This window comes from Hyla sarda, chromosome 7, assembly GCF_029499605.1.
Source record: "Hyla sarda isolate aHylSar1 chromosome 7, aHylSar1.hap1, whole genome shotgun sequence".
Taxonomy (NCBI): domain Eukaryota; kingdom Metazoa; phylum Chordata; class Amphibia; order Anura; family Hylidae; genus Hyla; species Hyla sarda.
The window spans coordinates 40,122,021-40,142,727 of record NC_079195.1 but is presented as its reverse complement, the minus strand read 5'-3'; the positions used below and the strand labels follow the sequence as shown (position 1 = coordinate 40,142,727).

The following is a 20,707-nucleotide window of genomic DNA, read 5'->3' as shown; positions in this document are numbered from 1 at the left end:
TCAGATTGCTCCTTCCAAAGAATGAAAGAAGCAATCTGATTGGTTGCTATGGTCAACTGATCAACTTTTCCTGTGCGCAGGTTTTGATAAATACCCCCCTAATGATGTTTGAATCCCTGTGTAGACAGATATGCCGTTTAGGTGTCCAGGAAAGCTTGGTGACAACTGCCTATAAGACTATGGGGGAGATTTATCAATACCTGACCTGTCCAGAGAAAAAGTTGCTGAGTTGCCCATAGCAACCAATCAGATCGCTTCTTTCATTTTTCAAAAGGCCTCTGAAACATGAAAGAAGCGATCTGATTGGTTGCTATGGGCAACTCAGCAACTTTTCCTCTGGACAGGTTTTGATAAATCTCCCCCTATGTTTCCACCTTCAGGTTTTAGGATGAAGAACAAGCGCAAAAATGGGAAAAATATGGGAGAAGCCTCAGTTGTTTATTAACGTGTATCCTCCATTTATGATCCATTCCTGGCTTTAAAAAAGCATATAAAAAACTGAATGTGGAAACACACCCAAAAACACGTTTTAAAAGGTAGATATAGACAGCTCCAAACCTCCCACTGCTACACGTGTGCATGGACTGGTGGTTGGCGTATCCCGCCGAACTAAGCATACGGGAAAGGAACGTCCAGCACACAATGTACGATGCTTCTGTGATTTATTTGACATAAAATCAGATACCGAGCGAGTAGCCTATGGGTTTCGGGTATTGCTACTCTTAACCCCTTAAGGACGCAGGACGTAAATGTACGTCCTGGTGAGGTGGTACTTAACGCACCAGGACGTAAATTTACGTCCTGTGCATAACCGCGGGGATCGGAGCGATGCCCGTGTCATGCACGGCTGATCCCGGCTGCTGATCGCAGCCAGGGACCCGCCGGCAATGGCCGACGCCCGCGATCTCGCGGGCGTCCGCCATTATCCCCTCAGGTGCCGGGATCAATACAGATCCCGGCATCTGCGGCAGTGCGCGATTTGAATGAATGATCGGATCGCCCGCAGCGCTGCTGCGGGGATCCGATCATTCAGAACGCCGCACGGAGGTCCCCTCTCCTTCCTCCGTGCGGCTCCCGGCGTCTCCTGCTCTGGTCTGTGATCGAGCAGACCAGAGCAGGAGATGACCGATAACACTGATCTGTTCTATGTCCTATACATAGAACAGATCAGTATTAGCAATCATGGTATTGCTATGAATAGTCCCCTATGGGGACTATTCAAGTGTAAAAAAAAATGTAAAAAAATGTAAAAGTAAAAGTAAAAAAAAAGTGGAAAAATCCCCTCCCCCAATAAAAAAGTAAAACGTCCGTTTTTCCCTATTTTACCCCCAAAAAGCGTAAAATTTTTTTAATAGACATATTTGGTATCGCCGCGTGCGTAAATGTCCGAACTATTAAAATAAAATGTTAATGATCCCGTATGGTGAACGGCGTGAACGAAAAAAAAAAAAAAAGTCCAAAATTCCTACTTTTTTTTAATACATTTTATTTTAAAAAATTATAAAAAATTTATTAAAAGTTTTTTATATGCAAATGTGGTATAAAAAAAAGTACAGATCATGGCGCAAAAAATGAGCCCCCATACCGCCGCTTATACGGAAAAATAAAAAAGTTAGAGGTCATCAAAATAAAGGGATTATAAACGTACTAATTTGGTTAAAAAGTTTGTGATTTTTTTAAGCGCAACAATAATAGAAAAGTATATAATAATGGGTATCATTTTAATCGTATTGACCCTCAGAATAAAGAACACATGTCATTTTTACCATAAATTGTACAGCGTGAAAACGAAACCTTCCAAAATTAGCAAAATTGCGTTTTTCGTTTTAATTTCCCCACAAAAATAGTGTTTTTATGGTTGCGCCATACATTTTATGATATAATGAGTGATGTCATTACTAAGGAAAACTGGTCGCGCAAAAAACAAGCCCTCATACTAGTCTGTGGATGAAAATATAAAAGAGTTATGATTTTTAGAAGGCGAGGAGGAAAAAATGAAAACGTAAAAATTAAATTGTCTGAGTCCTTAAGGCCAAAATGGGCTGAGTCCTTAAGGGGTTAATCATGGCTTAAGACACACTATAAAATTCAGACATTTTATAACACATACATAGGCCATGTGATTCTTTCGTTAAGAACAAGTACAAAATGCGGGAAATGGATCACATCAAGGTAACAGCTTTTTTCTTTATCCCACAAACCGGATTATCCTGGACTGGAATGCAAAATGAATTATATCTTTTTTGATTCATTTTGAATTCCAGTCCAGGATAATCCGGTTTGTGGGATAAAGAAAAAAGCTGTTACCTTTAAGTGATCTATTTTCCGCATTTTGTACTTGTTCTTAATGAAAGAATCACATGACCTATGTGTATGTTATAAAATGTCTGAATTTTATAGTGTGTCTTATGCCATGATTAAGGGTAGCAATACCCGAAACGCGTAGGCTACTCGCTCTGTATCTGATTTTATGCCAAATAAATCCCAAAAGCATCGTACATTGTGTGCTGGACGGATCACTCAGCTTTTTCAAATACATCTATAGGATCAAATAGTGAAAGGTGGACAGTGAAAATGTGACAAGTGTAGGAAGCAATAAGGTTGTCCCCTATCCTTGACCTTGAGCCTGAAGCATAAATCCTCGGTAGACATCAGTTTTGTTGGAGGTCAGAGAGCGCGGCCTTCTCCCCCCCCGGTGGTGCAGTCATTCCTTTATTAACTAGGATGATATATGTGATGTGTAACTCCACATAACTCTGGGATCGGCCATCATTTAAATATTATGGCTCTGCTATGACAACCCAGTTTTCTGACTGTACATCAGCCTCTTCTATAGTGGTGGAGCAGATGACAGGTTTATGTCAGCGGTCCTGATGGTGGTGTGTGGTAGAAGATGACAGGACATGTGCAGTAATGTTTTTTACATAATTGATGGGAACCCACGTGGGTCAAGGGGTAGTCGCTGTCTGACGGTCATGTGACTGGGAACAAATACGCCATTTTCGCCTTTATTAGACCTTAATACTGTAGGTCAATGTTTCCCAACCAATGTACCTCTAGCTGTTGCAAAACTACAACTCCCAGCATGCCCAGACAGCCGTTGGCTGTCTGGGCATGCTGGGAGTTGTAGTTCTGCAACAGCTGGAGGCATACTGGTTGGGAAACACTGCTGTAAGTACTGTATTTTATCACTATGACACCCGCAAAGTCCTGCATTATACTATTCTTCCATCTATTCTTCCATTGGAAATGTATTTTAAGGGTATGTTCACACTTACGCAGATTTGATGCGCAGGATTTTCTGCTGCAGATTTCAATGTAAACTAAATGACTGAACACAGCTTCTAATCTGCAGTTACAAATCCTGCGCAGTTACAAATCTGCGCTGGATACTGTACGTGTGAACGTACCCTAGAATGAACAACGGGGCATTACCATTTCTCTTCAAAGGTGTGTGTCTCTATACACTCTTAGGGTACGTTCACATGAGCGGATCCGCAACGAAATATGCTGCAAAAATCTGCTTGTGTAAACGTACCCTAACTCTAACCAGTCAGTGCTGACAGTGCCATATTAAGTTGGGGCAAGGGTAGCTTTAATAATAGGGTCAATTGGTGAAAGATCTGTTGGACCATGAAACTAATAGTTCAGTGCCATATCTAAAAAAAAACAATATGGGGCTATCTAGCTAAGGCAGGAGCTACCAACAGAATGGAGGGGATTACTATATAATGAAAGGGCTACCTTCTTATAGAGGGGCTACCTAATTTATAGAGGGGATACCTACCTAATGGATGGACTATCTATATAAAAATGAGTCTACTTACCTAATGAAGGATTTACCTACCTAAAAGTGGTTCTACCTGTCTAAGTAAGGGGCTACCAGCCTAATGGAGGGGCTTCCTACCTAATAAAGGGTGATGGAGGGGTTACCTAATTAATGAAAGAGTATATGTACCTAAAAGAGGGGCTATTGACCGAGAAGAGGGTCTATCTAACTAAAGGAGGGTCTACCTACCTAAAATAGGGTCTACCTACCTAATAGAGGGGTTACCTACCTAATGGAGGGGCAATCTAATATATGTAGGGGCTACTTACCTCTAGGATGGTCTATTTCCCCTAAAAAGGGGCCTACCAACCTAAAGAAGGAGCTACCTACCTAATGGATGGGCTACCTACCTAAAGGATGGTCTATCTACCAATTGTGGAGGTTGCCTGCCTAATGGGGGGTGAGATTTTGGAGAAAAAGGGGCAAAATTAAGGAAGGGGGATCTACCTACCTTTAGCTGTCTGGGCATGCTGGAAGTTGTATTTTTGCAACAACTGGAAGCAACCTGGAGGCAACCTTATTTGGAAACACTGTTTAAAGGGGTATTCCGGGATCTTTTTTTTATTTGACTATACCAGAGGGGCTAAAAGTTTAGTTCATAATATAGTGTTGGTTGGTACCTGTGCATCATGGTGGTCTCGCAAATCTGTGATTTTTGTTCCTACATTTATTTTTAACAGCATGCAAATTGAGTGTCCTCTCGGGTTTTTCCAGGTTGCAGTGCGGCCCTAGACATCACTAGTCAGGTGATCAGAGGGAGCCAGTCTTTGCTTCAATGGGTGGAACGACCGCTTGGTGGGAGATGATTTTACAAGAATTTGCAACGGCTGGAGTCACCCTGGTCAGAAAACACTTGTCTATTGCATTGAAGGCAGCACAGGTGAGTTTCAATGGGTGGGTTGGCTGATGTAGAAAAATGACCTCACACTTACAAACAAGGAACTATGAAATGTGTAGTTTGAGAGAATGAACTCCAACAGGAAATAGACAGTTCACAAAAAGATAGCCCCAGTGTTATGGTAATCTCACAACATAGCCATTTAGCACCAAGACTAGCGCAGATCCTTCCTAACATCCATTACTGTCTTGCAGGTACATACTAAAATCACCTTATGGTGGATAACCCCTTTAGGGAGAGGAAGGAGTATTTACTGCAGGAGAGATGAGTATACAGCCACTTACTGGGCAGTTTATTAGGATTCTGATGTTAGCATCAATGATTTGTCATTGGCTTTTAATGATTGCGATTTCTTTGTTAGTATTCTATCCCTGCGGCAGTGCTTAAACTGTAAAAATATAACAAGGGCAGCTCCGGGGAATGAGCACTCTATCTAAAACCTTTGCATGGTGACTAATTACGCTTTGGAGATGAAACAACCGCACGCCTGCACCTAGAGGAAGCCAGGCAGAACATCTGGAGGAACAAATCAGGAGATATAGTGATACAGGGCACAGAACCAAGTGAGTTCCTGCACTATACAGTCTGGGGCAGTAGCAAGACAATAAAAAGTAAAAAGAGCTTTTCCAAAAAAAATCCCCCCAAAATGCTTATTTCTGCAGAAAATTTGAAGAAGAAAAAGATGGAGCCAGGAAGAGACTTTTAGGCTAAGTTTCCACTTGGGTTTTTTTCTGGCAGTTTTTGGATTGCTGCCACTGCAGTTTTTGAGCCAAAACCAGAAATGTATTCAAAAGGAATAGGACATATAAAGGAAGGACTTACACTTCTCCTCCCTTATGGATCCACTTCTGACTTTGGCTCAAAAACTGCAGTGGCAGAAATCCAAAAACTGCCAGAAAAAAAAAAACAAGTGGAAACTTAGCCTTACTGAATTTACATAATTTTGTTTTCCAGTCTTAGGCCATGTTCACAGGACAGAATTTCTGAGTGGAATCTGGCAGAAAAATTGATCTCAGAATTTCCATTGCAGTAGACTCAGACTGACAAGAGGTATACCTTCTGTTTATTTATGTGTCTACCTGTTCGCTGGATATAATGAACACACTGACCACTTCTAGCTTTTGCTGGACAACTGGGGGTCGGCCACAGCGTTTATGTAATAACCATTAAAATAAACCATTTATATCCAAACTTTTGATTGAACACTCTCGGAGGTAAGCGGTCAGCCCGCCGCCCTCTTCGACGGGCATCACACTCTACTCTCCAGGAAACTCTCCTCCAAATTTCTCCTCCACCACGCTGTGACTTAGCCTAAAAGAGAACAACGTTAAAACGCGGAACCAATCCACAACTCTACTCAAAATCACCAGTTCCAAGGTCACAAAGACCAACAGGCACCATTCAGCTGAATTGCCCTAACAAACCCATAGGATATAACTATAGCAAAAGTATGAAAAACATATTGCATATACATATATAAACATTTTTTTTTATGTACAAAATATATATATTATTAAATATATATATATATATATATAATTATTATTATTATTTATTTTATTTTTTTTTAACAAAACAAAACCAACATGAAAAGGGATGGGTGGGCGAGAAGCTTTCCACTTGCCGGGGACTCCACAAAGAGGCCGCCGGAAGCCCAAGCAACACATTTATCCCCCTTCTTAACTCCTCCCCTTCCTACTTTCCTGACCTATCCCTAAACTCCTAAATCCTAAGTCCCACCTCTTATTCTCCAGCTCCTCTTTCACTTATTATATTAACTCTTTATTAACCCCCCTTGTCAGTCCGAGACGCCGCCTCCTAATCGGCGCGGCGTCGAACAGACTGACAAGAGGTATACCTTCTGTTTATTTATGTGTCTACCTGTTCACTGGATATAATGAACACACTGACCACTTCTAGCTTTTGCTGTACAACTGGGGGTCGGCCACAGTGTTTATTTAATAACCATTAAAATAAACCATTTATATCCAAACTTTTGATTGAACACTCTCGGAGGTAAGCGGTCAGCCGGCCGCCCTCTTCAACGGGCCTCACACTCTACTCTCCAGGAAACTTTGCTCCAAATTTCTCCTCCGCCACGGAGGACTTCAGCAAGGAACTAAGCCGCACTCCGCCCCTCACCGAGGAGAAATAATGCCTGCTCCACCCCGTCCTGCAGCCCCAACAGAAAGATATCTGTGCCTATGTCGTTCTGATGAACGCCATCCGCAATCATGAGGCGGCGGTTATCGCCCTGCAATTGCCTATGTCTCACTACAATACCCCCTTTGGGCCTCACATACCTCGCCATACGGGAATTAACTGTGCGACAAGCTTTTTCAATAGCCTAAGCATCCCTGGCCCCTTGCCACGTTACCCTGGGAACCATCTCCGACCAAACTGCGACCAACTCCCTGAAAAATTCCCGAATCCTCTCTACATCCGCCTTCATCAGTGTGATCAGTTCAGCCATTCTCTTAGAACACAGGTCATTACCCCCCGCATGGATCACAAGCACCACAGGGGAATTGATAACACGGGCAATACCCACCGCTTCCACCAGCACCTGAAGCCATTTGAGCCCACCGATTCCTCTCCACTGGACATCATTTGGGAAACCCAGGGATTGACCCCCTGGTCTGCAAGCAGCTCTCTGTCTGGCCCGGAAGATGAAAGAATGACCCAGAAAAACCACAACAGGGGAACGAGAACCTGAAACGAAAAACAAATTAAAGCAAAAGTTCCGGGCGAACATAAGAGGCTTAACATTCTGATTTCTAGCGACCTATCCTCCTGATCTCAGCAGCAGGCAGACCCACCCGTGCAGCCTCTGTGGCCGCCCCAATCCTGAAAGAATGCATACCATACTCTCCCTCATGGAAACCAAAGCCACAAGGCACTTCTTAAAAACTGCCGTAAATTGAAAGCGAGAGAGCAGGGAACCTGAGTCATGCAACAGGAAATTACGCCCTGGCGGGCGCACCAGCAGATAGGAGCCCGCCAAACTCACCGGGCAGGCTCTGCCCGAAACTGCACCCAGGGATAACCACTCTCCCCTTCCTAACATATCCGTTTTAGACCTCCGTACCCTAACCTGCACCGCAGACTCCGTTAACACCACATCGTCCATAGCCAAACCCTCTAAACCACCCTCGGAACTAGGAACCAGCTCACCCACCCGAAAAGCACCAAAGAATGCCAAAGAAAAAGCCACCTGAAACAAGAGGGATTCATAAGAAGAATGACAAACTCCCTCCAACGCAACCATCAAAGACAATAATAAGGAAAAGGAAACCGGCCTTCTGGTATCCTTAACCCTGGGCATCCTATCCCAACCCTTAAGAGCTTGCAAAATGCAAAAACGCTTAGTAACATCAACCCAACCCCGTAATTTAAAGTGGAAACTGAGGCCAGACAACCTTCTCCTAGCAACTACCGCTGACCTGCCTAAACCTCACATGCGCAAAAGATAATCCACAGTAGTAGTAAAACGCAGCTCATCATCACCCGCCACATCCCGGTCACCCACCAGCTCCAGCCATTCCCCCCACACCTTACCATGCCTGGACCAAGTAGCCGGGTAACCGATGAGGATACCAATGGCATCAGTTGCTGCTCACCACCTCCCAAAAGAAAGAGGGACACTGCCGGCCCTCCAATGCCCCCTCCGGGCACAATTCTCGGAATTCCTGGAAATTTAAACGAGATAGAGCATCAGCAATGGAGTTCTCAACACCCGGCACATGGTGAGCCCTGAAAAACACATTGGGTGAGATTTATAAAAACCTGTGCAAAGTAAAAGTTGCTGAGTTGCCCATAGCAACCAATCAGATTGCTTCTTTCATTTTACAGAGGCCTTGTTAAAAATGAAAGAAGCTTAAACACATGATTGTCACAATGTAACAACACTGAAGTTATCAGTCCAGAAACAAACCTTTCGATTCTCAAAACGATCCCCCCACAACTCCAGGGCTACTTATATAGGAAAAAGTTCAAGAAGTGTTAAATTGTGGCAAAAACCATTATTTACCCAGAGAACAGGCCACCTTTCAGCACACCACTCCCCATCAAGGTAAGCCCCAAAACCCACCGAGCCAGCCGCATCGGTGTACAGGGCCAAATCACCGTTAGAATCCGATGCATGTTGCCAACAGGTGCGACCATTATACCGGGACAGAAAATCAATCCACACCGCACAGTCAGCTTTCAAGGGCCCGGTGACCCTGATCCTGTGCTCCGGTCTATGAACGCCCCTGGTGGCAAGGGAAAGCCGCCTGGAAAAAAAACGCCCCATGGGCATAATTTGACATGCAAAAACTAATAAACCCAAAAGTGATTGCAATTGCAGGAGAGTAACCTTGCTGGCTGCACAAAAACCCATCAGCTGATCACGTAGACGATTTAACTTGTCCGCAAGCAAGCGAAAGACCATGTCCATGGTGTCAATTTCGATGCCCAGGAAGGACAACCGCGTGACCGGGCCCTCCGTCTTTTCCTTGGACAAGAGAACACCAAACCTACTCATAAGCGAACTGAAACAGTCCAGCAAAAATTGACAACGGGAGGACTCGCCCGGGGATGCAAATAAAAAATCATCCAGGTAATGTATGATCGAATCCTAGCCCGTCTCAAAGCGTACTGCCCATTTCAGGAAGGAACTGAACATTTCAAAATAATGGCAGGAAATCGAGCAACCGATGGGAAGGCAGGCATCAAAATAATAAAAATCGTCCACCATGCAACTCAACAGGTGATAGCATTCTGGCTGGACCAGCAACAGCCGAAAAGCGGATTCAATATCCGACTTAGCCAAAAAAGCGTTCTTTCCAGCTCTGCCCACCAAATGGACCGCCCGATCAAAAGACACATAGGAGACCGAGGCATCCTCCTTGGAGATACCATCGTTCACCGACACGCCCTTGGGGTGGGATAGGTGATGAATTAAACGAAAACTACCCACATCTTTTTTTGGGACCACTCCTAAAGGGGACATCCTCAGGTTCTCATATGGGGGGGGGGCTAAAAACGGACCGATAATACGACCAAGATTAACTTCTTTTTGCACCTTATCCCTGAGAACCTGCGGGTTTTCCCTAGCAGATTTTAAGTTCTTAGCCAGCTGAGGGGAACGGGAGGGAAAAAACAGTATAAAAAACCCAAAAGAAAAACCCTCCAAAATTAGCTTGGCTACCACCCTGTCCGGATACCTATTTAACCACGCCAGCATCCCTTCCGCCGACACTAGACTCCTTGCCTTCAGCCTGACCCTGGGGCCTGCTGGGTTGTTTAACTTGTCTGGTGCATCGCACCGCTGCATGAGATCCACTGCAAGTGGAACACTCGTGTTTAAATTTACAGAGGCCGAAAACTTACAGTGCCCCTCATTGAACAACCAGCAGGCTCCTGGGCAGTGGACGGCCACTGAACCTGAGACAGCCTGCTGCCCCCCAGTGACCCCTGATTGAAAGGGGGGAACTCTCTGCGACATCATGAGGCGCAACCAAACATCCATCACTTTTACCCCCCATCCTAAATCCGGTTGCAGCGCAAAGCGGCAGCGGAATTCCTCATCATATCGCCACCATGCGCTGCGTACGATTTAAGAGCATTGTATATAGCGTCCATATGCATAAAATGTTCAGAGCAACGTTCAGGATGACGCTGCCCCATCACACAACCCAGAACAGCGAAGGCCTGGAGTCAATTTCCCATTGTCTTCACCACACAAGGTTTCCTATCCGCAAATCTATCCTGCGTAACAAGCCTACGCTCCCTGTCTACCGTGTGCTGGTCAACTGACACCAGCGACCATATATCCACATACTGATTGGCCCAAATTTTTTCTCATACACCTTCATCGATATGGGCCCCCAGGTGACTGAGTCCGCAAAAAATCGCCTCCTTATGAAGACCCGCCCGAACCGGCGAACCGGGAGCAGCTGGTGGCGGAACAGAACCTGGGGACTCAAACTGATGCAACAAAGCCTTAAGGGCCGGAATAAAACCCTGTAAAACTTCTGGCCCTGCAAGGGACAAGGGCCAGAAGCAGGAGGAGCAGACCTTACTAGCAGGGTACCAGAGCCAGGAGCAGTAGCAGCCGCGGGGCAGTGAACCTGGGCCATGTGCGTCTGCCAACCGACTGCCGGCAGCTGAGGAGAAGAGAGAGGCACGCACAAGGGAGGGGGTGTAACCGCCGCCGCCGTGCGAACGGCCCGGGAACCACGCCCCCCTCCATGTTTTGCGCTGTCACTCCGTCCAGAGCGGACTCGCCGCCTGGATATTGGGGGACTGGGGCTAAGCCTAGCCGGGGGGCGGGATCGGCCCAACGGGCGCCCCGATCCTGAACCCTCCGAATGCACAAACAACTGACTCAGGGGAGGTGCAAGGGAAGGATTCCCCAGTCCGGCAAGCAGCTGTGCCAGGAAACCCTCCTCATGCAATGCCCTCTCCCGGATTCTCTCACAAAGGTCATCGGCCATGTTAGCTACCTGCTGCACAGAAGCTTTCCACCTGCCGGGGACTCCACAAAGAGGCTGCCGGAAGCCCGAGCAACACATTTATCCCCGTTCTTAACTCCTCCCCTTCCTACTTTCCTGACCTATCCCTAAACTCCTAAATCCTAAGTCCCACCTCTTATTCTCCAGCTCCTCTTTCACTTATTATATTAACTCTTTATTAACCCCCCTTGTCAGTTCGAGATGCCACCTCCTAATCGGCGCGGCATCGAACAGACACTTTCAATGGGATGATGCTGCCACAAGTACTGGAGTTGTTACCCCGTACCCTTGCTGCCCTGTCAGGCAGCCTCCCTGGGCCCCCCTGCATCTGTTTTTCTGTAATTGTATATTATACTCTATGTTATGTATATAAGAATCTTGTATCTTTAAGAAAGGATAACATGTGATCACCAGTTGCCATGTGAGTTGTCATGTGATTGTTACCCAGGAGGTATCAGTGACCAGGTGACTTAACCCCTTAAGGACTGAGCCCTTTTTCGCAATTATGACCACCGTTACTTTACGAATTAATAACGCAAAAACGCTTTTACCGAATATTCTGATTCTGAGATTGTTTTTTCGTGACATATTCTACTTTATTTTGGTGGTAAATTTTCGGCATTAATTGCATCCTTTTTTGGTGAAAAATCACAAAATGTCATGAAAATTTTGCATTTTTCTAACTTTGAAGCTCTCTAATTGTAAGGAAAATGGATATTCCAAATAAATTTTATTTCTCTTCACAAATACAATATGTCCACTTTATGTTGGCATCATAAAATGGACATACTTTTGCTTTTTGAAAAAATCTTCAAAGTAGAGCAGCAATTTTCTAAAATGTCATGAATATTGCTAAATCTGAAGGGACAGATGTTACAGAACTACAACTCCCAGCATGCCTGGACAGTCGAGGCATGCTGAGAGTTGTAGTTTGGCAACATCTGGAGGGCTACTGTTTGGGCACCACTGTAACAGTGGTCTCCAAACTGTGACCCTCCAGATGTTGCAAAACTACAACTCCCAGCATGCCCAGACAGCCTTTGGCTGTCTGGGCATGCTGGGAGTTGCAGTTTGGCCCCCCTAATGGTTGCCACAGTAAAGAACCCCCTGTCCTGCGCTGCCATTGGTCAGTACTCCGTTCTGAGTAATGGCAGGGAATAGGAGGAGATCGCAGCTTTGCGACCTCACTCCTATCCTTTAGGCTGATCGGGGCTGTTGCTGACAGCTCCGATCAGCCCTATTTTCCGGGTGATCGGGTCACCAGAGACCCGATCAGCCCGGAATTGGAGAAAATCGCACGTCTGAATTGACATGCGATTTTCTCCGATCGCCGACATGGGGGGGGGTCTCAGGACCCCCCTGGGTGATGTGCCAGAGTGCCTGCTGAATGATTTCAGCAGGCATCCGGCTCCGGTCCCCAACCGGCTAGCGGTGGGGACCGGATTTCCCACGGGCGTATGGATACGCCCTCGGTCCTTAAGGACTCGGAATGCAGGGCGTATCCATACGCCCTGTGTCCTGAAGAGGTTAAGGGTGACCAATGGGATCCCATCTGAGTCTCCCCCATGAAAGCCCGGGGAGGAGTCTCTTCTCTCTCTTAGTTCCTGAGTCTTTGCTGAGGTGCAGGCGAGCCTAATAGTGTGTGTGGAGTCATGGAAGGCCTCAAGTCCTTAAGCCCTTAAGGTCTCTGAAGTCACTGGTCACCTCCGTGGGCCTGGCTATGCTGTATAGACTGTATATCAGTCTATATGCCATCTGTCACTCAACAAAGCTACCTTTGCCCAGAACTTGGCGTCGGAGTCATTATTGCCCCTGTGCCTAGTCCAGTATCCAGCGGTATACCTTCGGATGGTATTGAGGATAAACCACGCCCTGGTGTAAAAAATACAAGGGGTTAATGCCATCTGCCCCTAGGGTAATTCCATCTGCCCTGCATCACACCCCATACCACAACACAAAGTAGGCTTGTCCAATTCGTTTCGGACGTAATTCGTTTTTTCGTCCAAATTGTTCATTTTGTGAAATTGTGAAAAACGGGAATAAGGGACCATTTAATAAAGTGTGTGTGTTTGCCTTTTTTTCTCTCTATTTTTTTTACATTTTTTAGGTAGTACTACTACTCCCAGCATGGAACAGACTGTTCCATGCTGGGAGTAGTAATACCTGTACTAATAGACATATCGCCCGGGTATCAGTCTGACACCCGATGCGATTGTCCATAATATAGCACAGATGTCTTGCATCTCTGCACTATACTCCGGCCAGTGATGTGAATAGAACATCACTCATTCATATTTTCTGCCCAGAGTGGTGATTGGCCGGATGGTGGAAGCCAATCACAGCTCTGAGGGTAATATGAATGAGTGAGTGGCCGGCCGGAGTACAGAGCAGAGATAGGAGCGCAGGAGAAAGCCACTCCATCTCTGCAATAGACAGGACGATCACATTGGGTGTCAGTAGTGATACCCGCTGTGATCTGTTCTTACCTGCAGGTACTACTACTCCCAAAATGGAGCACACTCTTCTCCATGCTGGGAGCTGTAGTACCTGCATTAATAGACAGATCGCAGCGGGTGTAACTTCTGACACCTGTTGTGATCTGTCTATTAATGCAGGTACTACAGCTCTCAGCATGGAGCAGAGTGTGCTCCATGTTGGGAGTAGTAGTACCTGCAGTTAAGGAAAGATCACAGCGGATGTCACTCCTGACACCCCCTGTGATCCTCCTGTATAATGTATAGATGCGGCTGGCTGCTCTTCTATGGTCCCCTTCACTGACGTATATATACACATATTCATATATCCCACAGAGAGCTGTGATTGGCTGGAACCATCTGCCCAATCACAGCTCTCTGCGGGAAATATGAAAAGGTGTATATATATATATATATATATATATATATATATATATATATATATATATATACATCAGTGCAGGGGACAACAGAAGAGTGGCTGACTGCATCTATACATTATACAGAAGGATCGCAACAAGCGATCTGTCAATTAGTACAGGTACTACTACTCCCATCATGGAACAGTGTGTTCCATGCTGGGAGTAGAAATACTACCTAAAAAATGTAAAAAATAACGAAAAAAAAAAGTTAAAAACACACACACACACACTACATTTTTATTATTGTCGGCTACATTTTTAATGCCCTGCACGCCCACATAAATTGATCCCTGTTTAAAAATTAATAAAAAAAATGTGTTATTTTTTCCTTCACTACTGAATCTTTTATATTTTAGTTTTTTAATAGTACCCTACTAAATTTTATTAAAAAAACAATCTCCATCTCCAATAACCATAAAAACGAATAACGAAATTGTCCGAAAACTAAAATAAAACTAACGACATGTATAACGAATAGGTCCGAAATAACAAATTCATCCAAAAGCCGAACAGTTTCTGAATAGAACTGGAAAAAAAAATACAAATGCATTCGAAAACAGAATAAAACGAATGACTGTATCCCGCAGGTTTAACAGAACCGAAAAAATTTTAATCCGAAAAAAAAATACATAACGAAACGAAATTTTTGGTTGTGCACATGTCTAACACAAAGATATTTCTGCCGTGGAAATCCCAGTTCTGGTCTAAATTCTAAAAAACACGTGTCAAAAGCTAAATTTGCTCGGAAATGCATTCCGGTCTATGGAGATGGCGCTTTTCTAGGTGGTCCTAGTGCCAGCTCCCGTTATTTGTAGATTGTCCGCCCATGTTTTCCAAGTTGAAATTTTGCAAAATTTTAGCAGTGTGAACATAACCTAAAAACACTCATACTTCTGTCCTACTAAATTTTGGTGCTGCTTTGACACAAATCTCTAATAATTTGGGGGGGGGGAGGGTTTAATAATATAGACAGAACTAATACTAAAGGGGGGACCTTATACTTGAGAATTAATATTAAGGAGGAGCCTAATTCTACAGGAGGGGAGAAACTTATTACTACAGGGGGGCCTAATACTACAGGTGAACCTAATACTACAGGGAAACCTAATACTACAGAGGGACCTAATACTACAGAGGGACCTAATACTAGAGGGGGGGCTAATACTACAGGGGGGCCTTAAGTTATTACATGGGGATCTTATATTTGTGGATTAATTTTACAGGGGAACCTAATATCACATATGGGGCCTAATACCATAGGGGGACTTAATACTACTAGAGACCTAATTCCACAGGTGAACCTAATGCTATGGGGGGGGGGGGGCTAATACTACAGAGGGAACTAATTCTATGGGGGTTGGGGCTAATATTACAGGGGGAACCTAATAATACTACCACCAGGGAGAACTTAAAGGAGTACTCCGGGATGTTAAAATTGTGTCCCATACTGTCGGCAGTAAAAAAATAAAAATAAAAAAAAAGGGATACATTCCTGCCACCGCTCCCCCAGTGCCTCCGGTAACCCATTCCGAAAATGTACGCTAAAAACTACAATGATTTGCAGACTGCAAGGCTGCTCCCAGACTCAGCAGATGAGTCATCACAGTGAGGGAGAGAGATGGACACGCCCCCTCCATAAGGCAAGAACAAAAAGCAAATGAGCAACATATAAATGCTATTTGTTAGGGATATACTGTATAGGTCCTAGACACATAAAAATGATATTTACATGTACATCAGGATTAGGTACATAACATATCACTTATTTTTTTTGTTTTGCACTATTACAGGTACGCTTTAATGCTACAGTGGGACGAGAGGTTGCCTTGACTACTATATGGGGACACTGTGTGAGGCCTACGAGAACTATGTGGGCACAGAGGGGGGCATAACTACTAAACTACCAAAGTTTGGGAACCACTGCACTAACCTCAGTAATAACATAGTATACGGTACGCACCTAGTGGTGACTTGTATGTACTTAAGGGGTACTCCGCTGCTCAGCGTTGGAACAAACTGTTCTGAACGCTGGAGCCTGTGCCTGGAGCTCGTGATGTCATAGCCCCACCCCCTTATTATGTCACACCCCACCCCCTCTATGCAAGTCTATGGGAGGGGGCGTGACAGCTGAACAGCAGAGTACCCCTTTAAGAAAGACCTCAATACAAGACCCTACAAATCTTGTAAATGTAAGCATGTTTTACAGATTTTCAGACTTTTTTTGGACCTAACAATGGACTAGAAGACACTGACATTACGTCTCCGACCGAATACATGGTTACATACGATTTGAATGTTAGGATTGGATCCAGCCCCTCCATATAAACTATAGATTCCTGCTAATTGGATGACAGTGACTCAGCAGGAAATTCTCACTGCATGCGACTTGTGCAGGTCGCACTTCACCAAATATAAATGGAAGATTAGTTCCGGTGTGGAGAGCACTTCACTGCTAAAAGGTTATGTCACCTCGGGATAAGAAGAACAGGATTATCCCGCTGCGGCTGTGAAGAGAACCAGGTGCCGTGTTCCCTTAGGAGAGATAACATTCAAGGACTTGTTATTAACAATAACAATGATAATTCAATGACATTGCTTATTTTTTTTCTAAATTAATTATCATTAGGAGATTTTACTCAGAAATATGGGGGCGTGTGAGCCAAGCCTGAGACGTCTACTCCTCTTATACTGTAATTAAGGCAGAACTCCGGGATCCCATTTATTGAGGTTCATTTCCCTCACTATATGAGAGTCAATTACCTGATTATCTTCTGTTTCTTTCTATTGACTTAGTAGCCTGAAGTTAATGATATCTATTTCCGTGCTATAATGGACATTTGCTCTCTGTGACTTCCAGCTAAACCTGCGGTGGACTTGTGCTAATGCACAGCAGGCGATCTCTACTAGCCGAGCTGCAGCGTAAAGCTGTCCTTTAGAGTATATCTGCTCCATGACGGATTCAATTAACAGGGATATCTACACTGAGATCACACAGCTAGTGCAAGAACTGACCTCCAATGTTAATGGGCCATTCCAGCGCAACACTATATACCCCTCCCAGCATGAGTATAGTGTGGGTAAACAGCTGTACTGCTACTCATCTTGCCGGGTGCTCTGTTTTTCCAATAGGACACCATTTCCTTTCCAGTGTGACCACCGGATACCGGAGTGTGTGGACAGGAAGTCATTTTCTTAAAGACTAGCTCCCACCATCCATTTATTTTTCTGTCTCTGCCTATTGCCCATCTATCCCTAACCCCCTCCCTGCCTTTACATTTTTTTTTACTATATTAAAAATGGCTTTTTGTCTGCCTGGTAGTGTGCTCCCTACCAGGCAGACTTCCCCAGCAGGCGCAACGTCACTGATGCCTGCTGGGGCAGACACTTCCGCCCTTAGTTCACTATACAGGGTGCCTCCAGCTGTTTCACCACTACAACTCCCAGCTTGCCCTGACATCTACTGGCTGTCAGGGCATGCTAAGAGTTGTAGTGGTGAAACAACTGGAGGCACCCTGTGTTACCCCGAATCCCGCTCTCTCCCCCCCCCCCCCTGTTGAAATCAATAGGTTTGTATGGGCCGCGGCGCTACCCTGAACCCCGCCCCCCCCCCCTGTTGAAATCAATAGTTGTCGCAGCGCTACCCCCACCCCCGTTGAAATCAATAATTGGCGCAGTGCTACCCCGAACCCTGCTTCCCCCCCTCCCCCCAGCCATACCTGATGCAGAGCAGCAGCAGCGGCAGTGTGTAGATGCCAGGAGGTGGGGCCGTCGTGTGAAGCTAGGGAGCCAATGCGCTCTCAGCGCTCGCTCCCCCCTGTCTGATTGACAGGCAGGGAGCGAGCGAAGGCTAAATGAATTAGGACCGATGCCCGGCCGGCATCGGTCCGAATTAATCCGTGACGTCTGAGCCTGCAGCCGGCCACTAGGAGGGAGTCCCCTAGTGGCCGGTTTTCAACATTAAAATAAATAATTTTAATGAAATTTTTTTTAAATAGATTTATATTAGAGATATGTTGTAGTACATAAGTACTACAACATATCAAAAAAAGTTTGATGACAGTGCCCATTTACAAGCCTACTGAGGAAAGGGCCATGTTTAAAACATATGAGAGCCCTGAAACGCGTCTAGGTTTATCCTACATCACCGATACTCGTTTATCCACAGGTGACCTCCGATCCAGTTCTGCAAATCGACAGACGATCCCTGAGACCATCTTCCAGGTAGCGTTGCTAAGCACCTGTGACGTCACCTACAACTCAGTTTTTCAGAGGCCCGCACCTGTTCTTCTGCTGAGATACCACCCACAGCGAATAACATCCGAAAGCGCCTATTTCTCCAACTGGCCCGTGGCAGGCGGACCGCCGCTGAGACGCATGCCAGCGTCTGGTACCATCTCAAAAGTGTGGATCTCAACTTCTGAAAGCGGCTAATTTTCCAACTGGCCCGTGGCAGGCGGACCGCCGCTAAGACGCATGCCAGCGTCTGCTACCATCTTAAAAGTGCGGACCTCACAACATAAGTCCAGGTGACAAGTATATTGCAGACTGGTAATTATAAATTCACCCCATTCACCTATATTGTTATGGAATTTACAACATTTATAGGACTTGAGCTCACTTTCCAGATCAACGGAGGCCGGATCATCCAAAGGGACATTAAAATTGTTACATTCCTATACATTTTCTATGCAAGTTATCGGTGTTTGTTGATATTGTTATTTTCATTTTTATTCTATTTTATATAATTCCCTCGGCACAAGGGCCCTGTGCTTAGAGGATATATTGACATAAAATTATACATATTTTAAATAGTGTAATAAATATACATTTTCATATTTTAATTGAAGCACAATCCAGTTTTTATTATTATTAACTCTCATTCTTGTATCAGGGAACTGATGCTAACTTTGAGGGGTTGGCTACTGTTTAAACAGATTTGTAAATTACTTCTATTAAAAAATACTAATCCTTCCAGTACTTATCAGCTGCTGTATGGTCCACAGGAAGTTCTTTTTTTTTTTTTTCCTTTCTGTCTGACCACAGTGCTCTCTGCTGACACCTCTGTCCATGTCAGAAACTGTCCATAGCAGGAGAAGTTTGCTATGGGGATTTTCTCCTACTCTGGACAGATTTGTCAGCAGAAAGCACTGTGGTCAGGCAGAAAGGAAATTAAAAAAGAAAAGAACTTCTTCTGTAGCATACAGCAGCTGATAAGTACTGGAAGGATTAAGATTTTTAAATAGAAGTAATTTACAAATCTGTTTAACTTTCTGGAACCACTTGATGTGTCTAATAGAGTTACTTCTGCAATGCGGGAAGGACGGCGTCATAATGTGAAAACAAAATTTTTTCGCTTATAATGTAATGTAATGTAATAATGAAATAAGGTGCTGCTTTATTGAGGGTATAGTAGACAACGGGAGGAATTCATCCAGCTGTGCTTACGTACCTTACGTACACTGTTTTCCATCTAGTAAGTGTCTCTTACGTGTGACACATTTATCATACACTCACAGAGGGTTGATAAATTTGGCTCACATAAGCAAAAACCATAAATCACTTTAGAGCACCACTCTTTTAGCCCACATGAGGAAAAAACAAGAAATGTCTTCAGAACACCACTTTGTAACACCACCTTTTCTGCTCTAGAGCCGCATTTGTGACATTTATTAAATTTTTTTAACCCCTTAACCCCTTCCCGACCTATGACATACCTGTACGTCATGGGTGGCAAGGTGTTCCCGAGCCATGACATACAGGTACGTCATGAACATTTTTGCCGCTACTCGCGGCACCCCGCAGCGCCCGGAAAGATGGTGGCTATCACTGATAGCCAGCCATCTTACCATGCAACCACGGGGGGTTTCATCCCCCCCCCCCCCCCCAGCGATCGCTGCTATCAGCTAGTCAGATCTGACTAGCTAATAGCAGCATTTCGCTATGAAAATACTTAGCAGAGCGGTGTGTGAGTCCCGATCACGGGGATCGGGACACACACCGCTCTGCTAAGTGTCCCTGACCCGTCCCCTGGTGTCACTTACCCGTCCGAGCGGTGTCCCGAGCGGTCCCGGCGGCGAGCGGCGTCCTCCAGGCGGTCCCGGCAGCGCTGCGTCCCGGAGGTGAGTTTCCGGCAGCAGTGCGGCATCTTCATTGGCAGCAGTGAGATCCCCGTAAAGCGATCTCACTGCTGCCTCTGGGAGTTTCAAAACTGCAACTCCCAGCATGCCCAGACAGCCTTTGGCTTTCTGGGCATGCTGGGAGTTGTAGTTTTGCAACATCTGGAGGTCCTCAGTTTGGAGACCACTGTATAATGGTCTCCAATCTGTGCTCTTCCAGATGTTGCAAACTACAACTCCCAGCATGCTCAGTCTGTCCAGGCATGCTGGGAGTTGTAGTTCTCTAACATCTGGAAGAGCACAGATTGGAGACCATTATACAGTGGTCTCCAAACTGTGGACCTCCAGATGTTGCAAAACTACAACTCCCAGCATGCCCAGACTGCCCAAGCATGCTGGAAGTTGTAGTTCGGCAACATATGATCCTTCAGATATTGCCGAACTACAACTTCCAGAATGCCTGGGCAGTCT

At 45.1% G+C, this 20,707-nt stretch overlaps 1 long non-coding RNA gene across 1 annotated transcript; it reads left to right on the top strand.

Moving 5' to 3' along the window:
- The first annotated feature begins 358 nt into the window (after positions 1-358).
- On the top strand, positions 359-18,835 carry LOC130282033 (uncharacterized). The gene is made up of 4 exons (XR_008846221.1): positions 359-536; positions 4,544-4,709; positions 16,327-16,640; positions 18,286-18,835. It is a non-coding gene; the product is annotated as an uncharacterized LOC130282033 (long non-coding RNA).
- Positions 18,836-20,707: the final 1,872 nt, after the last annotated feature.